Raw genomic sequence first — 19,553 nt, 5'->3', positions numbered from 1 at the left:
TTCACCATCACTGTTAAATGTTCACAATTATTAAGGAAAGGATATTTGATTATTGGGCACAACCACACATGTGCCCCACACTTTGGAAAAACCAACTTTTTAAAAACTCAGAGAAACAATAGACATAGTTCCATGACCTGAAATTCTGAGAGGGAATGCATTTGAAAAGATATATCTAATTTTCAAAAACTATATAAATGCAAGTGATGACATTAGAGGGTGAGTCTGAAAAGATTAATATTGATGGGGGCTAGGACCCCTGATGTAGGTATCAAATGACATCAGACAGGGACCCCTGAGTCAGGTACCAAATGATATTAAATTGGGCCGCAATATAGGTGCCTGCACATATCCAAAGCCAAGGGCACTTATGGGGGCTGGAACCCCTGAGCATCAAATGACATTAGCCTAAGTCCCAGCCCACGGCTAATGGTGCTCTCTCCTGGCTCTTTCCAATAAAAAACCACCAGGGGAATTCCATCATTTCCCTCCTGTGTAGAGTTACCCAAGGACACCTCCTCAAGCCAAGTCCTTAAGCCTAGCCTAGGGGAGCGGGCAGAGGGACCTTGATTTTTTCCCTATAAAATTCCTATCCCCAACTACTCAGGGTGGAAGGTGGCTCCACTCCCAAATCAAGCAGCAGCTCCACTTCCAGTAGCTCAAGCCACTTCTCCCTGATAACCCCAATAAAAACTTTGACTGAGATGAACAAAGCTTAAGTGACAAATTCTTTTGAAGTGAGACCGAACCCTGAACACAACAACATAACTTGATATTCTTTTGAGTGTAGATTTTTTAAGGAGACCAGTAGAAGTTTTTGTTGGAAGTCTTCATTTGAGAAAAAAAAATCACCTACCAAGTGAGGCTCCCCATTCGACTTTAGGGTATCTTGAATTATATTTAATTTGCATGTGCTTATATATACATATATGTCTCCCCATGTGAACTCCATGAGGAGAGGAACTTGTTTTTTGACTTTCTTTTTCTCAGTGCCCAGTACTTCATCTTATTCCCACCTTCTGCAAGAAGCTTGTCCCTGTCCTTAGTGTTAGTGCCATCTCCCTCTGGGTTAGCTCTAACTTGGCCTTTATACATCTTGTTTGTACTTTGTTTTTTTGTTTCCCTCATTAGAACAAGAGCTCCTTGAAAGCAGGGTCGATTTATTTTTTTTTTTACTTCCCTGGTATTCCAAGAGCTTAGCGCACTGCCTGGTGCATAGTAAGTGTCAAACAAATGTTAGTTGACTAATAGAAACTGTTTCTTTTTAGTCTTTTTATCCATAGCATCTCCCACATAGTAGCTTCTTAATTAGTATTTATTGACTGATTTATTACATGTTTATAGCAGGCTTGTATGTGCATCTTTGCAGCTTCCATGAATTGTTCCTTGCTGATTAGACTAATTCAAGGAAATCTCCTTCTTTTCCAGAAGCAAACTTCACATCTCTCTGCTGCTCAGGATAGAATATCATCCCTCCTCTGTGGAGCATCAGGTTAGTGTGAGCAGAATCATAAACTGGGGATGGGAAGAGAAAGAGCTTTTTCACAATCAAGCCTGCAGCAAAGTGAGTCATGGAAGGTGCTATCTTCTCACCTGCTGGTGGCTAGAGGGCAAATACTAGATGGTACACTTCAGTCCACAGGACTTGCTTAGTCAGTCAAAATGGAAATTTGGGCTTCTCTGGAAGGTCATGATATGAGTAGAAATTTTTCTGTGGCATTGAAGAAACTAAGACAGGAATTCCATTTTCTATATTGAGGGCAGTCTACTGGCACTTGTCTCAATATAGAATTATATATAGAGAACTGGAATAAGTAGGTAGATAGGATTGGATATGAGATTTAGTTGATATAGGGAACTCCTAGAGGAAGAGGTTGACACCTTCACTGTAGCATGTAGTATTGTAATTGCCTATGGCACTGGAAATCAAGTTTATAATGAACAATTATAGCAGAGACAGAACTTGAACCCAGATTTTCCTGGCTCTGAGGCAGCTTGCTATCCATTATGCTTCTTTAGATTAAAGGAAGCAATCATTGGTTAAGTGATACAGTGGGTCATGTAGTTACCGGACCTGGAGTCAGGAAGACCTGAATTCAAATATGGCCTCAGATACTTACTAGTTTTACGAGCAATTTTGTTTGCCTTAGTTTCCTCTTCTCTAACATGGGGATAATAACAGCACCTGTCTCCCAGGGTTCTTGTGAGGATCAAATGAGATCATTGCAAAGTGCTTAGCATAGTGTACTTTATTCAGTTGTTTCCCATTTGGAATTTTCTTGGCAGAGTTAATGGAGAGGTTTGCTATTTCCTTCACTAGCTCATTTTACAGGTGAGGAAACTGAGGCAAACAGGGTTAACTGACTCATCCCATGGTCATACAACTAGTAAGTGTCTGAGGCTAGATATGAACTCAGGAAGTTGAATCTTCCTGTCTCCAGGATTGGCACTCTATCCATTGTGCTACCTAGTTGCCCTAGATAACATATATAGTAAGCACTATATAAATGTTGTTATTGCTGTTGTTATTATTATTGCTTTCATCATCATCATCATCATCATCATCATCATCATCATCATCATCATCATCATCATCATTTTCTACAGCTCTTCATGGTTTTCTCTCCCTTGGGTTTATCTATTCACACCCCACCCATATTTACAGCTTTTTCTCAGTCTATATACAACCACTTCTAGGCTATGGTATCATAGCCCTCTGAACTGTCTAATGGAACATTACTAGAGATACGACAGTTTGACTATGTGAAGAGAATTAACAAAGACAAAAAGAATTATATGGTGATAGTGAAATGTCTTTCAAATTTTCAACACATATCTGGATATTGGTGAGTTGATGATACTCTATCAAACAACCATTTATCATATGCCTATTAAGCACAAGGAATTGTGGTAGGTATCAGGGATGCAAAGAACAAAACAAAACAACCCCTGCCCTCAAGGGGTTTGCATTTTGCTAGAAGGAACTAATACTATACATCTAAGTGAATACAAAATATATATAAAATAAATACAGAATAAATCTATAATAGAATGAAAATGGGCAAAAACGATATTGAAAAATAGTTTGGATTCAGGAAATAAAGGAGCTAAAAACTTAAAAACTACTCAGAATCAGCCTTGTACCTCATGACTATTTTTTTGAGGAGAGAATTTGAAGGCATTGAACCTGATCTAGTGGATAGAGAGTCAGGCATGGAGACTGGAAGTTAGGTTCAAATCTGACCTTAGACACTTCCTAGCTGTGTGACCCAGAGCAATTCACTTAACCTCAATTGCCTAGCCCTTTCCTCTCTTCTTGCCTTGGAACCAATACCTAGTATTAATTCTAATGCAGAAGGTAACGGTTAAAAAAAAGATAAATTGCTTATATCTTAATATTCAGGAAACCTCTGCCATTTCAGAGTTAGCTGTCCTGTACACAGTCAGGCCATCTACAGGCTTGGGCAAAGATCGTAGCAAAATATCAAATTAGCAGAAAAAGTAAATATGAGAGGAAAAACCTCTAAGATTACCTGAAATTTATCCTATATATGGCTTTTATCTACATAGTTGTTTGTATATTGTTTTTCCCTTTCATACTGTGAGCTATTTGAGAGCAGAATCTGGTTTTAGAGGGGGCTCTATTTGCATCCCCAGTGTTTAGCATGTGCTTGGCGCATAGTAGGAGCTTAGTAAGTTGTTGACAACTTGTTGACATCACAAATAGTTATAGAACTACAATAGCAACAATTGAACAATTTGATTCTCATCGATTTGGAAGTCCTGTCCAGCAACGCAATCTCTCCTGCCTTCCTTTATGCATGTCTAACCTGTGAGACTTTCGTCCACATTTTCTCACAAATTAACTATAAGAGGCCCAAACAACACATAGCAAGCCTTCTTTGATTTCTCCTGACATCTAGAAGGTGCTCAAGGAACACTCTGATTGTCCACCTGTCATCCTTGCAACATCATTAGAACATCCCTTACTCTTATACATTTTCTTGATGACATCGTTTACTCCTCTTATTCAATGTTCCTTTGATTAAAATGTATCTCCTGCTCATACCTACCATGCAACTCTTCAATACCATTTTATGTAGTTTGTTTTAATTCTTTGGAGACAGTCATGTTCCATGGCTTGTTGCCAGATAGCAAAACTGATAGAATGTTGTTAGTATTTAAAAGGATGGGTCTTTGTATAGGAAGCTTGGAGTCATTAATGATGTCCCCAAGGCAATCCAGCCCACTTTCCACTTCTTGTTCACTTCTGTACCCAATTTGTTAGGTTCCCAACTTGTCTGTCACAGATACATATTATACTGATACAATTTTGAAAAATAGACCAAATTGGTTGTGGGATCCTGGACAAGTCACTTGATCCCCATTGCTTAGCCCTTACCACTCTTCTGCCTTGAATTTAAAAAGAAAGAAAGAAAAATAGCCCAAATTGAAAAGATTGATTCCATTTATCGTGATTGATCAGTTAGAATAAAGCCATTGATGAAAAGGAGCATTTGAAGAACCTTACAATCCAAAGAGGTTTCTTTTATTTGTACTCTGCAGAGGGCATCCTTCACAGAAGTGACACTGGTTCTTCAATGTCCCTTTTCACAAATGAAATTTGATTACTTTCATCAAACCATGGAACACTAGAAAGCTCCCTCAGCAAAAGTCCACATACATGCAAAAGGAGATTGATTTAATCACACATACTTGAAAAGAAAATGGAGGAAAAAATTAATGATGTCTTGCTGGATAGATTGCTCATAGAATTAGTATTTTGCCCCTTCTCTCTAAATATATACATATATAGTACCAGTTTAAAGTACATATGGATATATATGTGTGTGTATATAAGAATGTAGATATATATAAATATAGGCATATATTTTGTTTTGGCACATCTGTATACAAATACATATATGTATTTACACATATAAATATCTACACAGCTACATATACAAACACATACACTTTTGATTTATCAAATGGAGCACTAGCCTTAAAGTCAATATGGAATAGGATTCAAATAATGTACCCAATACTTACTGGTTGTTGTTATTTTGTCCTTCATTTTGGAAAAGGACCAATGACATCACAGGGTGATTATATATGGATTGGATTTAAGTGAGGCAGAATTGCACTCTTTGTTGATTCTCTATCCCAGAATCATCTAAGTCCAGTTGCAAGACAATTCAATATGACTGGTGATGGTCCGGGTTGCAGTGGATGACCTTGGCTTCTTTATTGATTAATCAGGCTTGAAGCACTCAAACAGGACTTACTTCAGCTGCCTTCATAGTGGCTGAAACAAATTATTCTCTTATGCCCATTCTTCTGGAGGAAGCCTTCACATCTTTGGGGTAGATAGCTCTCTAACTCACCAATGGGTTTGTGGCACCCTCTAAGTGGTTTAGTTCATCAGGAAGGATGGTTTCCTGGGATGTGGCCACTTCTTCTGTTACAGCTTATTGGAGCCACAGAAGAGAGTTGAGGGACACCAAAGGTGAACCTTGGAACCAATACACAGTATTGATTCTAAGAAAGAAGATAAGAGTTGTTTGGGTTTTTTTTAAGAGTTACCTACAAAGAGAGATTAAAAGATTGGGTGAAGTATGAGTTGTTCAAGGAAGATTAGCACTTTTGGTATAAGGGCTTGGTGTACCATTTTCAGGGCTGCTCATTCACCTTTGGTGTCCCTCAACTCTCTTCTGAAGAAATAAGGTCTGGGCAATGGGGATTAAATGACTTGCCCAGGATTACACAGAGTCCGGATTTGAACCTAGGGTTTCCTATCTCTAGGCCTGGCTCTCAATCCACTGAGCTGCCCCACCTAGGTAGCTTTCTAATAGCTAGCATCACATAGTGCCTTAATATTTGCAAATTGTTTTACAAGTTATTTCATTTAATCCTAATATAAACCTAGGGGATGCTATTATTATCTCCATTTTACAAATGAGGAAACTGAGGCATATAGCAGTTAAGTAACCTGGCCACAGTCACATAGTTAAGTCTTTGAGACTATATTTGAACTCAGGACTTCCTGACTCTGGACCCAACATTCTCTAAGACTTTAAGATGTAGAGAATAAGCCAGCTTACATTGATAGAGGGTGTTCCTTCACTTTGGAATTTCCTGTGTCAAAAGTTCTTAAAATGTGGTCTAGAAACCCTTGAAAAAAGCCAAGATCCATTCAGTGAGTCAATAAGGTCAAAAATATTTTCATAACAATAATTTTTTTATTGTTCAGTTGTTTCAGTTACATCTTGGCAACCCCATTTGGAGTTTCCTTAGCAAAGATACTGGAGAGGTTTGCCATTTCCTTTTCCAACTCATTTTAAGAGGAAACTGAGGAAAATGGAGTTTAGTGACTTAAGGGTCATACAACTATTAAGTGTCTGAGGCCAGGTATGAACTCATCAAATTTCACAGATTCCCTAAAATCCATTGGCAGACTCCTTGGGGATCCATGTACTCTAGGTTAAGAACTCCAGTAAATATGTATCATCTCTGTTGGTCTATCTGCCTGTCTTCCTGTCTGTCTATCTGTTCATCTAGCTGGCTAGATAGAGATCCTGGATCAGTGCTTTGGATAAACAATGACCTTGGCCTAGAACTGATTTAGGAAGGGTTCAAGTAAAAAAGCATTTGAGAAACCACGTGATACTTTCAGTGTTACTAAACTGTTCACTGCCACAAAAACCTGTCTTGTTGCATTAATATTCATTCTTTCAGAGATGCTGTACCCAAGGACAATGGAGAACTTCATGTCAGGGAATCTAATTCCTGTCAGACCTATGAAAGGGTTGAAGAATTTGACAAGAGAAAAAGGGAAGAAGATCCACTGAACACTTGTAGGTGATCAATAGATAAGAGGCTCCTCCTGAGAAGAAAGGCACTAGGCACTTTAAGAAGAAGGAGCTTCTCCAGAGATGATTCCTCAAAGGAATTATTAATGCTTGGAATATAAATTCATACATACCTTCACTTAACAAACCATTAAAAAAAGGTCAGAAGAAGACAAGATGAACAGTTGGGGTTGGTGACTTCCTCCAAAGAGATATGGAAGCAGTTATTTATTATAGTGATAACAGGAAGGTCTTTGAAGAGTTTTTGAAAGAACCGTGGTTGTTTAGCCTTAGAAATAAAGACTCAAGGGAACCGTAGACTGTAAGCTACTAGAAAATAAGGACTGTTGAAGTTGGAGGCTTCTGGGTTAAGATGGTGGCAGAATAAAAAGCAGCTGTTTAACCTCTCCTAACCCATAGATATAGGATTCCTCAAGAGGACATAAAAACAAATCCAGACGAACAAAGGGACTCCACAACAGGGTGCAGCACTGAAGGTATGTAGGATTGAGGCATTTCCATGCTATAAGCGGGTGAAACAGCTCTCACTAAAATGTGAGCTGAGCAACCCCTTCACCCCCACACCACCTACAGGGCCAAAGCCAGTGCACAAGAGTTAGAGCAAGTTTGAGGCATCCATTAAGTCCTTGGCAGCTACCTGGGATCACCAGGGCCTGCTCTTGAGAGCAGCAAGACTTAAGACCCCAAGAGGCTAAAGAATATGCTGACTTTGAACACAGACCTTGAGCACAGGTGTAGATGCAGGTACAGATGCGGATCCTAAGCTCAGGTGTGGACCTTGAGTGGGGACCCAGTGCAGAGGTGTACATGACTGCGGAAGCAGCACCCTGAGACTGTTAAAGGAGCTTCGGGCAGAGAAACAAGCAAGGGGACCACAAGAAGGCTTGACCCTGAGAACAACTAGACCTGAGAACTCAGGAGCCTAAAGAGCACAGACAGATCCTGGGCATGAGGATAAACTTGAGAGGGCCCAAGCTAACAATGGCAAGCCAGTCATAAGAACCCCAAAAGAGAAAGATCAACAAGAAGAAATCTTTAACACTCAACAACTTTTATACAGAAAAAATCTAGGCAACACAGCAAATAGCAGAGGAGAACAAACAAGTAATCATATCCAAACCTTCCCAAAAAAATGAAAATTGGTCACAAGCTCTTGAAGAGTTCAAATCTGAGATCAAGAGAAATATGGAAGAGATTTGGTGAAAGAAGTGGGAAATAGCTTAAGAGGAAATTAACAGATTAAAAGACAGAAACTCCCAATTGGAAACCAAAATTAAACAGCTGGAAAACAGGATGGACCAAACCGAAAAGGAAAATCATAAGATTATAATGGAAAACCAGTCTCTAAAGACCAGAATTGGGCAAGTGGAAGCCAATGATCTCTCAAGACAGCAAGAACAAATAAAGCAAAATCAAAAGACTGATAAAATAGAAGGAAACAAGAAATACCTCACTGAGAAATTGACAGATCAAAAGAAACAGGTCTAGAAGAGGCAATTTGAGAATCATTGGTCTTCCTGAAAAAGCAGAAATTAATATAAATTTGGACTCCATACTAAAAGAAATTATTCAGCAAAACTGCCCTGAAGATTTACAGCAAGAGGGCAATATAGACATTGAAAGGATCCATAAATCATCTTCTACACTAAACCCTGAAAAGACAACCCCCAGGAATATAATAGCTAAATTCAAGAGCTTTCAAGTAAAAGAAAAAATTTTTACAAGAAGCCAGAAAGAGACAATTCAGATATCAAGGAGCACCAATCAGGATCACACAGGATCTGGTAGCCTCCACACTAAAAGACCACAAGGCTTGGAATATGGTATTCAGAAAGGCAAGAGAACTGAGTCTGCAACCAAGGATCACCTACCCATCAAAACTGACTACATACTTTCAGGGGAAAGTATAGGCATTCAACAAGATAAAAGATTTCCAAGTATTTGCACAGAAAAGACCAGGACTAAATGCAAAGTTTGATATCCAATCACAAAAACCAAGAGAAACATGAAAAGGCAAATAAGAAACAGAGGAAAGAAAGAAAACTCTTATTTTTAAATTTGCCTCTTTAAGGGCTTCAATAAGATCTATTTATTTGTATTTGTATATGGAGAAATGTTATGTGTAATTCTCCGTAGTGAACTCTATCCACTATTATAGTATTCACTATTATAGTAATTAGAAGAATTATTCATAGGGAGAGGTTGGAGTACTAAATGGTCTAAGATGATATGGGGGTGGGTGGGAAAGAGGGGGGGGTGTATAGTAGATGGCACCAAGAGAAACTTGTATGAATAAGAAAAACAGGATATTCTATACCACACAAAGAGGGCATGGGAAGGGAAGGGATGAATACTATTATAAGAAGGAGAGGAAGAGAGTATTAAGAGGAAATATTTAAACCATACTCTCAGTGGAATTAACCCTGAGAGGGAAGAGTAGCTATATCCATTGGGATATAGAACTCTATCTAACCCTACTGAGAAAGTGAGAAGGGATAAACCAAGGGGAGCAGGGGAGTGGGGAGATCCAAAAAGGAAGGGGAGGAGAAGGGTGAGGGAATTCATTAGGCCTTAAAAATATAAAGAGGGGAATAATAAGGGAAGGGGTAGAAAGGGAAGTAAATCAAAGGAAGGGACAAGGGTTACGGATTTAAAACAAATCATTAGATTAAAAGGAAATAGTGTAAGAAGAAGGGGTAGAACTAGGAGAGGATACCAAAATGTTGGGAAATACACAACTGATAATTATAACTCTTAATGTGAATGGGATGAACTTGCCCATAAAAAGGAAGCAAATAGCAGAATGGATTAGAAACCAAAATCCTACCATATGTTGTGTACAAGAAAGACATATGAGGTGAGTGGACATACACAGATTTAAGTTAAAGGGCTGGAGCAAAATCTTTTGGGCTTCAAATGAGAAAAAGAAGGCAGGAGTGGTGATCATGATTTCTGACAAAGCCAAAGTAAAAATAGATATGATTAAAAAAAGACAGGGAAGGTAATTACATCCTGATAAAAGGCAGTATATAAAATGAGGAAATAACAGTGCGCACTATGTATGCACCAAATGGCATAGCATACAAATTCCTAAAGGAGAAACTGGCAGAGCTCAAGAAGGACATAGATAGTAAAACCATACTAGTGGGAGATCTAAATATTCCTCTTTCAGATCTAGATAAATCAAACCAAAAAATAAATGAGAAAGAGATAAGAAAGATTAACGAAGTCCTAGAAAAATTAGATTTAATAGATATGTAGAGAAAAATAAATAGGGATTAAAAGGAATACACCTTCTTTTCAGCTGCACATGGTACATCCACAATGATTGACCATATAATAGAAACATTGCAAACAAATGCAAAAGAGTAGAAATAATAACTGTAACCTCAGATCATAATGCAATAAAAATAACAATTAGTAAGGGCACCTGGACAGGCAAATCAAAAACGAATTGGAAATTAAATAATATGATTCTCCAAAACCAGTTAGTTAAAGAAGAAATCATAGAAACAATCAACAATTTCACTGAAAAGAATGACAATGATGAGACATCCTACCAAACTCTGTGGGATGCAGCTAAGGCAGTACTCAGGGGGAAATTTATATCCTTGAGTGCATATATTAACAAATTAGGGAGGGCAGAAATGAATGAATTGGGCATGCAACTTAAAAAACTAGAAAGTGAGCAAATCAAAAATCCCCAGATGAAAACTAAATTAGAAATACTAAAAATCAAGGGAGAAATTAATAAAATCAAAAGTAAAAGAACTATTGAATTAATAAATAAGACTAGAAACTGGTATTTTGAAAAAACAGATAAAATAGACAAAATACTGGTCAATCTAATAAAAAAAATACAAATGAACAGTATCAAAGATGAAAAGGGAGACCTCACCTCTAATGAAGAGGAAATTAAGGCAATCATTAAAAACTATTTTGCCCAATTATATGGCAATAAATATAGCAATCTAGGTGCTATGGATGAATATTTACAAAAATATAAATTGCCTAGATTAGCAGCAGAAGAAATAAAATAGCTAAACAATCCCATATCTGAAAAAGAAATTGAACAAGACATCAAAGAACTCCCTAAGAAAAAATTGCCAGGGCCTGATGGATTCACAAGTGAATTCTATCAAACATTTAAAGAACAAGTAATCTCAATACTATACAAATTATTTGATATAATAAGGAAAGAAGGAGTCTTACCAAATTCGTTTTATGACACAAATATGGTACTGATTCCAAAGCCAGGGAGATCAAAAACAGAGAAAGAAAACTACAGACCAATCTCCCTAGTGAACATACATGCAAAAATCTTAAAAAGAAATACTAGCAAAAAGACTCCAGCAAGTGATCAAGAGGATTATCCACCATGATCAGGTGGGATTTATACCAGGAATGCAAGGATGGTTCAACATTAGGAAAACCATCCACATAATTGACCATATCAACAAGCAAACCAACAAACACCACATGATTATCTTAATAGATGCTGAAAAAGCCTTTGACAAAATACAGCACCCATTCCTATTGAAAACACTGGAAAGTATAGGAATAGAAGATCTTTACTAAAAATAATAAACAGTATATATCTAAAATCATCAACAAGCATCATATGCAATGGGGATAAATTAGAAGCCTTCCCAGTAAGATCAGGTATGAAACAAGGATGCCCATTATCATCTGTATTATTTAATATTATACTAGAAACACTAGCAATAGCAATTAGAGAAGGAAAAGAAATTGAAGGTATTAAAGTAGGCAATCAGGATACTAACCTATCACTCTTTGCAGATGATATGATGGTCTACTTAAAAAATCCTAGAGAATCAACTAAAAAGCTAGTGGAAATAATCAACAACTTTAGCAAAGTTGCAGGATACAAAATAAATGCACATAAATCATCAGCATTCCTATATATTTCCAACACATTACAACAGCAAGAGGTAGAAAGAGAAACACCATTTAAAATCACCCTAGACAACATAAAATACTTAGGAATCTATCTACCAAAACAAACACAGGGATTATACGAAAACAACTACAAAATACTTTCCAAACAAATAAAACTACATCTAAAGAATTGGAAAAACATTGATTGCTCATGGGTAGGAAAAGCTAACATAATTAAAAATGACCATTCTACCCAAATTAATTTACCTATTTATTGCCATACCTATCAAACTACCAAAAAACTTCTTTACTGAATTAGAAAAAACTATAACAAAGTTTATTTGGAAGAACAAAAGATAATGAATATCAAGGGAAATAATGAAAAAAAAACCATGAAGGAAGGTGGCCTAGCAGTACCAGATATTAAACTATACTATAAAGCAGTGGTCATCAAAACAATATGGTACTGGCTAAGAGACAGAAGGGAGGATCAGTGGAATAGATTTGGGGTAAGTGACATCAGGAAGACAGTGTATGATAAACCCAAAGAGCCCAACTTTTGGGACAAAAGTCCACTATTTGACAAAAACTGCTGGGAAAATTGGGAAAAAATATGGGAGAGAACCTCTCATACCCTATACCAGGATAAATTCAGAATGGGTGAATGACTTGAATACAAAGAGGGAAACTATAAATAAGTTAAGTGAACACAGAATAGTATACTTGTCAGATCTCTGGGAAAGGAAAGATTTTAAAACCAAGCAAGAGTTAGAGAAAATTACAAAATGTAAAATAAATTATTTCAATTATACTAAATTAAACAAATTGGGGAAAAATCTTTATAACAAAAAACTATGACAGGGCTCTAATTACTTGACTATACAAGGAGTTAAAGCAATTGTATTAAAAATCAAGCCATTCACCAATTGATAAATGGGCAAGGGACATGAATAGGCATTTTCAGATAAAGAAATCAAAAGTATCAATAAGCACATGAGAAAGTGTTCTTAATCTCTAATAATTAGAGAAATGCAAATCGAAACAACTCTGAGGTATCACCTCACACCTAATAGATTGGCTAAAATGATAGAAGGGGAAAGTAATGAATGTTGGAGGGGATGTGGCCAAATTGGGACATTAATGCATTGTTGGTGGAGTTATGAACTGATCCAACCATTCTGCATGGCAATTTGGAACTATGCTCAAAGGGCTATAAAAGATTGCCTGCCCTTTGATCCAGCCATACCATTGTTGGGTTTGTACCTCAAAGAGATCATAGATAAACAGACTTGTACAAAAATATTTATAGCTGTGCTTTTTGTGGTGGCAAAAACCTGGAAAATGAGGGTATGTCCTTCAATTGGGGAATGGCTGACAAATTGTGGTATATGCTGGTGATGGAATACTATTGTGCTCAAAGGAATAATAAACTGGAGGAATTCCATGTGAACTGGAAAGACCTCCAGGAATTGATGCAGAGTGAAAGGAATAGAGCCAGAAGAACATTGTACACAGAGACCAATACACTGTGGTAAAATAGAATGTAATGGACTTCTGTACTGGCAGCAATGCAATGACCCAGGACAATTCTGAGGGATTTGTGGAAAAGAACGCTACCTACATTCAGAGGAAGAACTATAGGAGTGGAAACACAGAAGAAAAGCAACTGCTTGAACACATGGGTTGAGGCGGACATGATTGGGGATGTAGACTTGAAACTACCACACCAATGCAACTATCAATGATTTGGAAATAGGTCTTGATAGACGACACATGTTAAAACCAGTGGAAGTGCGCACCAGCTATGGGGGGTGGGGAGGTTGGGGTTGAAGGGGAAAGTAAGAACATGAATTATGTAACCATGATAACTTTTCTAAAAAATAAAAATTACTTAAAAAAAGAAAATAAGGAATGTTTCATTTTTTTGCACTTGTATCACCAGGGTGTTGCAGATGCCTGGAACATAAGAAACACTTATATATTTGTTGATTGATTCATTAAAGGATTTTCATATGGACGCTCTAGACTTGTTTTTCTTGGGCCAGCCAAGTGCACCAAATTAAGAATGTTGGTGGAAGTTGCAGAGGCAAAAGACTTAGGACCAGAGCGCATTTTCCCTTCCATTGCTCTGACTTTTTCAAATTTCTTTCAATTATCTTGATCACATCAAATAGAGGATTCCATTTAGGCATGAATCTGTCCTTAACACTTCTCTTTAACATCTTGGAGTTTATCATTGTTTCCAACCAAGAAAGGCCAGTGATAGTTCCCTCATCTAGGAGGCTGTGATGGCTTAGGTCTTCTCAGGCAGTAGCAGCTGGCTGAAGCACACATGGGGGTGAAGCAGCCCAAGGTAGCTGCATTAGAGAACAACTGGGTCTAAAATGAGTAATCAGAGCCCATAGTGAGGGGTCATAGCTACATTATGTTGTTGTTGTTCAGTGAAGTTTAACTCTTTGTGACCCCGGGGACCATACTCTCTATGGGTGTTCTTGGCAAAGATACTGGTTTGCCACTTCCTTCTCCAGTGGATGAAGTCAAACAAAGGTGAAATGACTTGCCCAGGTCACACAGCTGGTATGTGTCTGAGGCCAGAATTGAACTCGGGTTTTCCTGTCTCTAGGCTCAATGCTCTACTCACTGAGTCACTGAGCTGTCTCCTAGGCAAAGGTTAAGTCACTTGTTCAAGGTCACACAGCTAGTAAGTGTCTGAGGCTGGATTTTGAACTCGGGTCTTCTTGACTCCAGGCTACATGCTCTATCTACTGAGCCATCTAGCTTTCTCTAATAGTTACATATACCTAATAGTAAAATATTACAGCTGAAAAAGATTTTAGATATTACCCAGCCTAGAGCTGTCATATAAGTGATTAATGGGCCATGTATGACTCACAAACACTACTGGCTTCAGTCAAATTAAATGTAGTTCTTATCCAATTTTAGAACTTTAACATATTAGTAATAATAATAATAATATATGTGTATATATGCATGCATGTACTTACATATAAGTTATGAAATGTGGTTTTAAAAGTCAATATCATATATTATTTTAATATATAATTCAGTGGCCATATTTCTGTTTGAGTTTGATACCAACTGGTCTAGATCAACTGCTTGATCTTACAGAGCAGACTAGGGAGAAGCAGTGATTTTTATTCTATTAAAAATTAAAAAAAAATTTAAAAAAACCCTTACCTTCTGTCTTAGAATTGATACTAAATACTAAAAATTTATACTTAAAAAAGAATTGATACTAAGGTGAAAGAGCAGTAAGGGCTAGGCAATTAAGGTTAAGTGACTTCCACAGGATCACACAGATAGTCTGAGGCCACATTTGAACCCAAGACTTCTCCTCTCTAGGCCTGTCTCTATCCACTGAGCCATCTAGTTGCCTCTAAAGTGATTTTTTCTAGGACCACAAAGCTAACTAGTAGCTGAACTGGGACTGGGGTCCAGGTCTCCTGAATACCAGTACAGTGGTTTTTCCATGGCATCCCAAGAGAGATTCTTGTACCCAATCTAATTTTAAGGAAAGAACCCTATAGAAAGATGATTCTAACTGGAATTTGAGGAAGGGTCCTGGTCTTCCACCTCTGTGCTAGTTTCCTTCTTCCCCCTGTCACATTCTTACATTCTTCAGCCATCTGACAGAGATTTGGGTTTCCTGTCATGCAGCTCTCCATTGTCCTTGGGATGGATAGAAATTGGTCTCTTCATCTATAATTAATAGGCATGATCTCCTTTTTATTTCTGTATAAATAAAAATATTTATTTAATAAAAATAAGAAAAATATAAAAATATAACATAATAAATATAACACAAATATATAAATACATATGAAATAAAATATCAAATAATCAAATATTTGTTAAATGTCTATTAAATACAAGGCATGGTGTTCTGGGGCTGTAAAGACAAAAATGAAATGATCTCTCCCCTTTGGGAGCTTACATTCTACTGGGAAACAATATCTTGACTTATCATGAGATAGGTATGGAAGCATGGGGAGTCACCCATGTGGAATTATGAAAGGAACAAGTGAACTCCTGAATCACTATATTTCATCACTCCTCTCCCCTTCCAGTTTTACCTTGGTATCTGCTTGAAGCAGATCCCATTGACTTTAAAAGTAGCAGGTGCTCAGTGTGCTCAGTGCGTGGCCTTGGAAACCATCCTTGGGCACTTTCTTTTTGGATAACAGTTGCTATGATCTTCCTGGGATTCTATACATCGCCATGATAAAATGATAATGAGTAGCATTAGGTCAGTATATGGGGTTGCTCTGTATGATGAAAAAGGCTTAGATGTTCTCATTTGCCCTGATCTACAGCTTGCTTCTTTATCCAAATAAAGGCTTTCCCTTCTTTTAGGTCCTACATTCTGAAAACTAGAAGTTTCACAGCAGAGAGAAGAATAAGGGGGGGCGGTTATAGTATAGTGCTCTTGGGAAAGGACCATCTTTTTGCTTAGACCCCTTTGAGCTCTGATAGCATAAATCAGAGCCTAGTTATCACTTTTGGAGAGCTGACAAAGCTGCCTAGAAAGAAGGAGATAATAGAGCAATTTATTTTCTCCTTGAAAACCTTGGCCATGAAGGCAATTGCTAGCTGGAGGAGCTGAAAGCTGTGAGCTTTATTTGAACTCTCTTAATCACCTTTCCCAAGAAGGAGACAATAGCGTTTCTTGGTGCAAGTACAGGCATGATTATCTTTCCTTGGTGTGGTGGCCACAACAAATGAAATAACAGGTATAGCAAAAGGCTCTATTTCAACATCCTCAAAGGAACTGCACCCTAAACACACCTTTACACACCTCAGTTTGGGGGGGTCCAAAGATCTTATAATACCAGTGCCCAGGTTTTGAAAGAGCATTTCATTATTGGGTGACAGGCTCCCATTTCTCCCATGTTGGCTTTCTTCCAGAGGTATAGCTTGTCAAATATGTCCCCTTTCCAAGGTCTTCACGAACTATTTACAATTCAAAGTAGACACATGACCAAAGTGTTAGGATTGAGTGGTTTGGATCAGCTGGACAAATCTGTCTGTTTCAAAAAAGTGGTTCCTTTCTCGGGAAAAGTTTGTAGTAACAGTTTGGCTGACAACAGTTTTGGGGGTGTGGTAGAGCTGCCATACAAACATGATTCATTTTAAAAAGTCCTCAAGCCTTGGAGTAGTTCTATGGGATTCCCACGTTATGTGGGAAAATGTTGAGTGCCCTGAAAAATTAATCTCCAGAGCCAGCATTTGGGATATCCATATGACAGCTGATTTGTCTTTTGAGAATAAAAAGTCCGTCAGTACTCTTACTCTCAAACCTCATGCAGTCCATTGTTTTAGGGTTTCTTAACCATTTTCCATGCATTTTATTTTCGGAAAGTCTTCCCCTACTACTCTTACAACTTAGGAGAGAGCTATCTACTATGATAAAGTCAACAATCAAAGGGAGGGAACATGGCACAGTGGAAAGCATCCTCACTGTGGCAATGAAGCACCTGAATTCAAATTCTATCCCTTTTACTATATGGTTGATTCATTTCATCTATGAGCCTCAATGTTCTCATCCGTAAAATTAGGGAGTTTGATTAGATAGGGAATTCTTACTTTTTTGTGTCATGGATATCTTTGGCTATCTGGTAAAGTTTATAGATCCCTTCTTAGAATATTTGAATTCATAAATAAAATGCATAGGATTACAAAAAATAAATTATATTAAAATGCAGTTATCAAAATATTAAAGCAGGTTCATGTAACCCAGATTAAGAATCCTGGTACTAGGGGTGGCTGAGTGAAATGAGAGTCAGGTCCAGAGAGACAAGAAATCCTCAGACCTTCCTAGTTATGTGATCAAGGACAAGTCGACAAGTCACTTAACCATAATTGTCCCCTAGCCCTTACTTCTCTCCTGCCTTGGAACCAATACTTGGTGTTGATTCCAACATGGAAAGTAAGGGTTTAAAAAAAATTCTGGGATTATATTATCTCTAAGTTCTTTTCAGATATAAAGGTATAAAAGAGAGAATTATACACCTCCACCTCAATCAAGAAATCAACAGTCACGGTTATATTTTTAAATAGGTAAATAAGATCATCTATACCAGTCGTGCCCAAACTTTTTTTGGCCTACTGCTCCCTTTCCAGAAAAAATATTACTTAGTCCCCTGGAAATTAATTTTTTTTAAATTTTAATAGCAATTAATAGGAAAGATAAATGCAACTGTGGCCATCACCGCTCCTCTGGATCACTGCAGCACCCACCAGGGGGTGGTAGCACCCACTTTGATAATCACTGATCTATACTCTCTATATCTGGTATGAACCTCTCTTCAATTGGATTAAGGAAGAAACAGCTTTTTGGCTAAACAAAGATGTTTGCCATTCTCCTGGAGGCTTTAAATAACTAGAGAAATTTTAGCAGTTGTTCAGACAAGCAATAGATCAGTGAAATGGTAAAGGACCTCAGTGAATGTGAAAGTGAATCATTAGAGTGGGGAGAGAAGGAAAGTTTGTCTGTCTGTCTTTCTGTCAATCTCTTCATCTTCTCTCCCCTTCTCCAATCAATTATGCCAGCAGACAAACCAAACCAGTCACAGATAAAGCATCAAGAAGACATATTAAAGACAAATATTGATGTAGACTTAGGGTAGGAAGCATCTTCAAAGAGCATGACCTTTTGCAAAAGAGAAGACTGACAGCTATGGGCTCAAGAAAGGACTCCCTGTAACTAGGAGCTATGAGATTACTCTTTAATCATATATGATTTCTACACATCCTCTTCCCTGAGACTGTAATTTTATGGAAGGGTGTTTCTCAGGATTTTGGAGGGTATTTTTACCAACTATTTTTATTATATTTTAGTATATAGATTAGTAAATAAACACCTTTAGCAAATAAATTTTCTCAAAGCTAATTGAGATTTGTTTGCTCTAAATGGGAAATATATGGATGGGGACTCTTGAGCAACAGTTCTAGAACCCAGCTCTGCACTGTTATGATAGTGTCTCCTGAGACCCAGAGGAGGGTGCTAAAAAGATATGAACTCAGGAAAGTAGTGTACATCTAGCTTGTGTTAAATATCCATCTGGGGGATATAATCAAAGCACAGAGTATTGAATGAATAAAAATTGAACTCTTAAAAATACAATTTTTATTAACTACAAATAGCATATCCTGCAAAGAAGATGGTGGTACTCTTTTTTTAAAAAGTACTTTAAAATTGAGTAACTATATACAGACAAATTGTGCTTAATTTGAAACATATTTTGACAATAATCTACTTGAAAAATTTTAGTTTACAAAGGACTTGGGGCAGCTATGTGGCTTAGTGGATAGAGAGTCAGACCTGCAGTCAAGAAGTCCTGAGTTCAAATTTGACCTCATATACGTCCTAGCTGTGTGACTTTGGGCAAGTCACTTAAGTCCAGTTTCCCAGCCCTTACCACTGTTCTGCCTCAGAACCAATATTTTGCATTGGTCCTAAGACAGAAGGTAAGGGTTTTTTAAAAATAATTTTTTTTAAAAAAGCAATGGACCAGTGGATTGAGAGCCAAGCCTAGAGACGGGAGGTCCTAGGTTCAAATCTGGCCTCAGACACTTCCCAGCTGTGTGACCCTGGGCAAGTCACTTGACCCCCATTGCCTACCCTTACCACTCTTCTGCCCTGGAGCCAATACACAGTACTGACTCCAAGACAGAAGGTAAGGGTTTAAAAAAAAAAGCAATGGACTTTATTGTATTTTGGTTCTATATTAAGGTAATTTTGCTGCTATACATAGAGCTCCT

This window comes from Gracilinanus agilis, chromosome 1 (assembly GCF_016433145.1).
Source record: "Gracilinanus agilis isolate LMUSP501 chromosome 1, AgileGrace, whole genome shotgun sequence".
NCBI lineage: Eukaryota > Metazoa > Chordata > Mammalia > Didelphimorphia > Didelphidae > Gracilinanus > Gracilinanus agilis.
The sequence above is the reverse complement of the archived record's forward strand: the minus strand, read 5'-3'. Positions refer to the sequence as shown.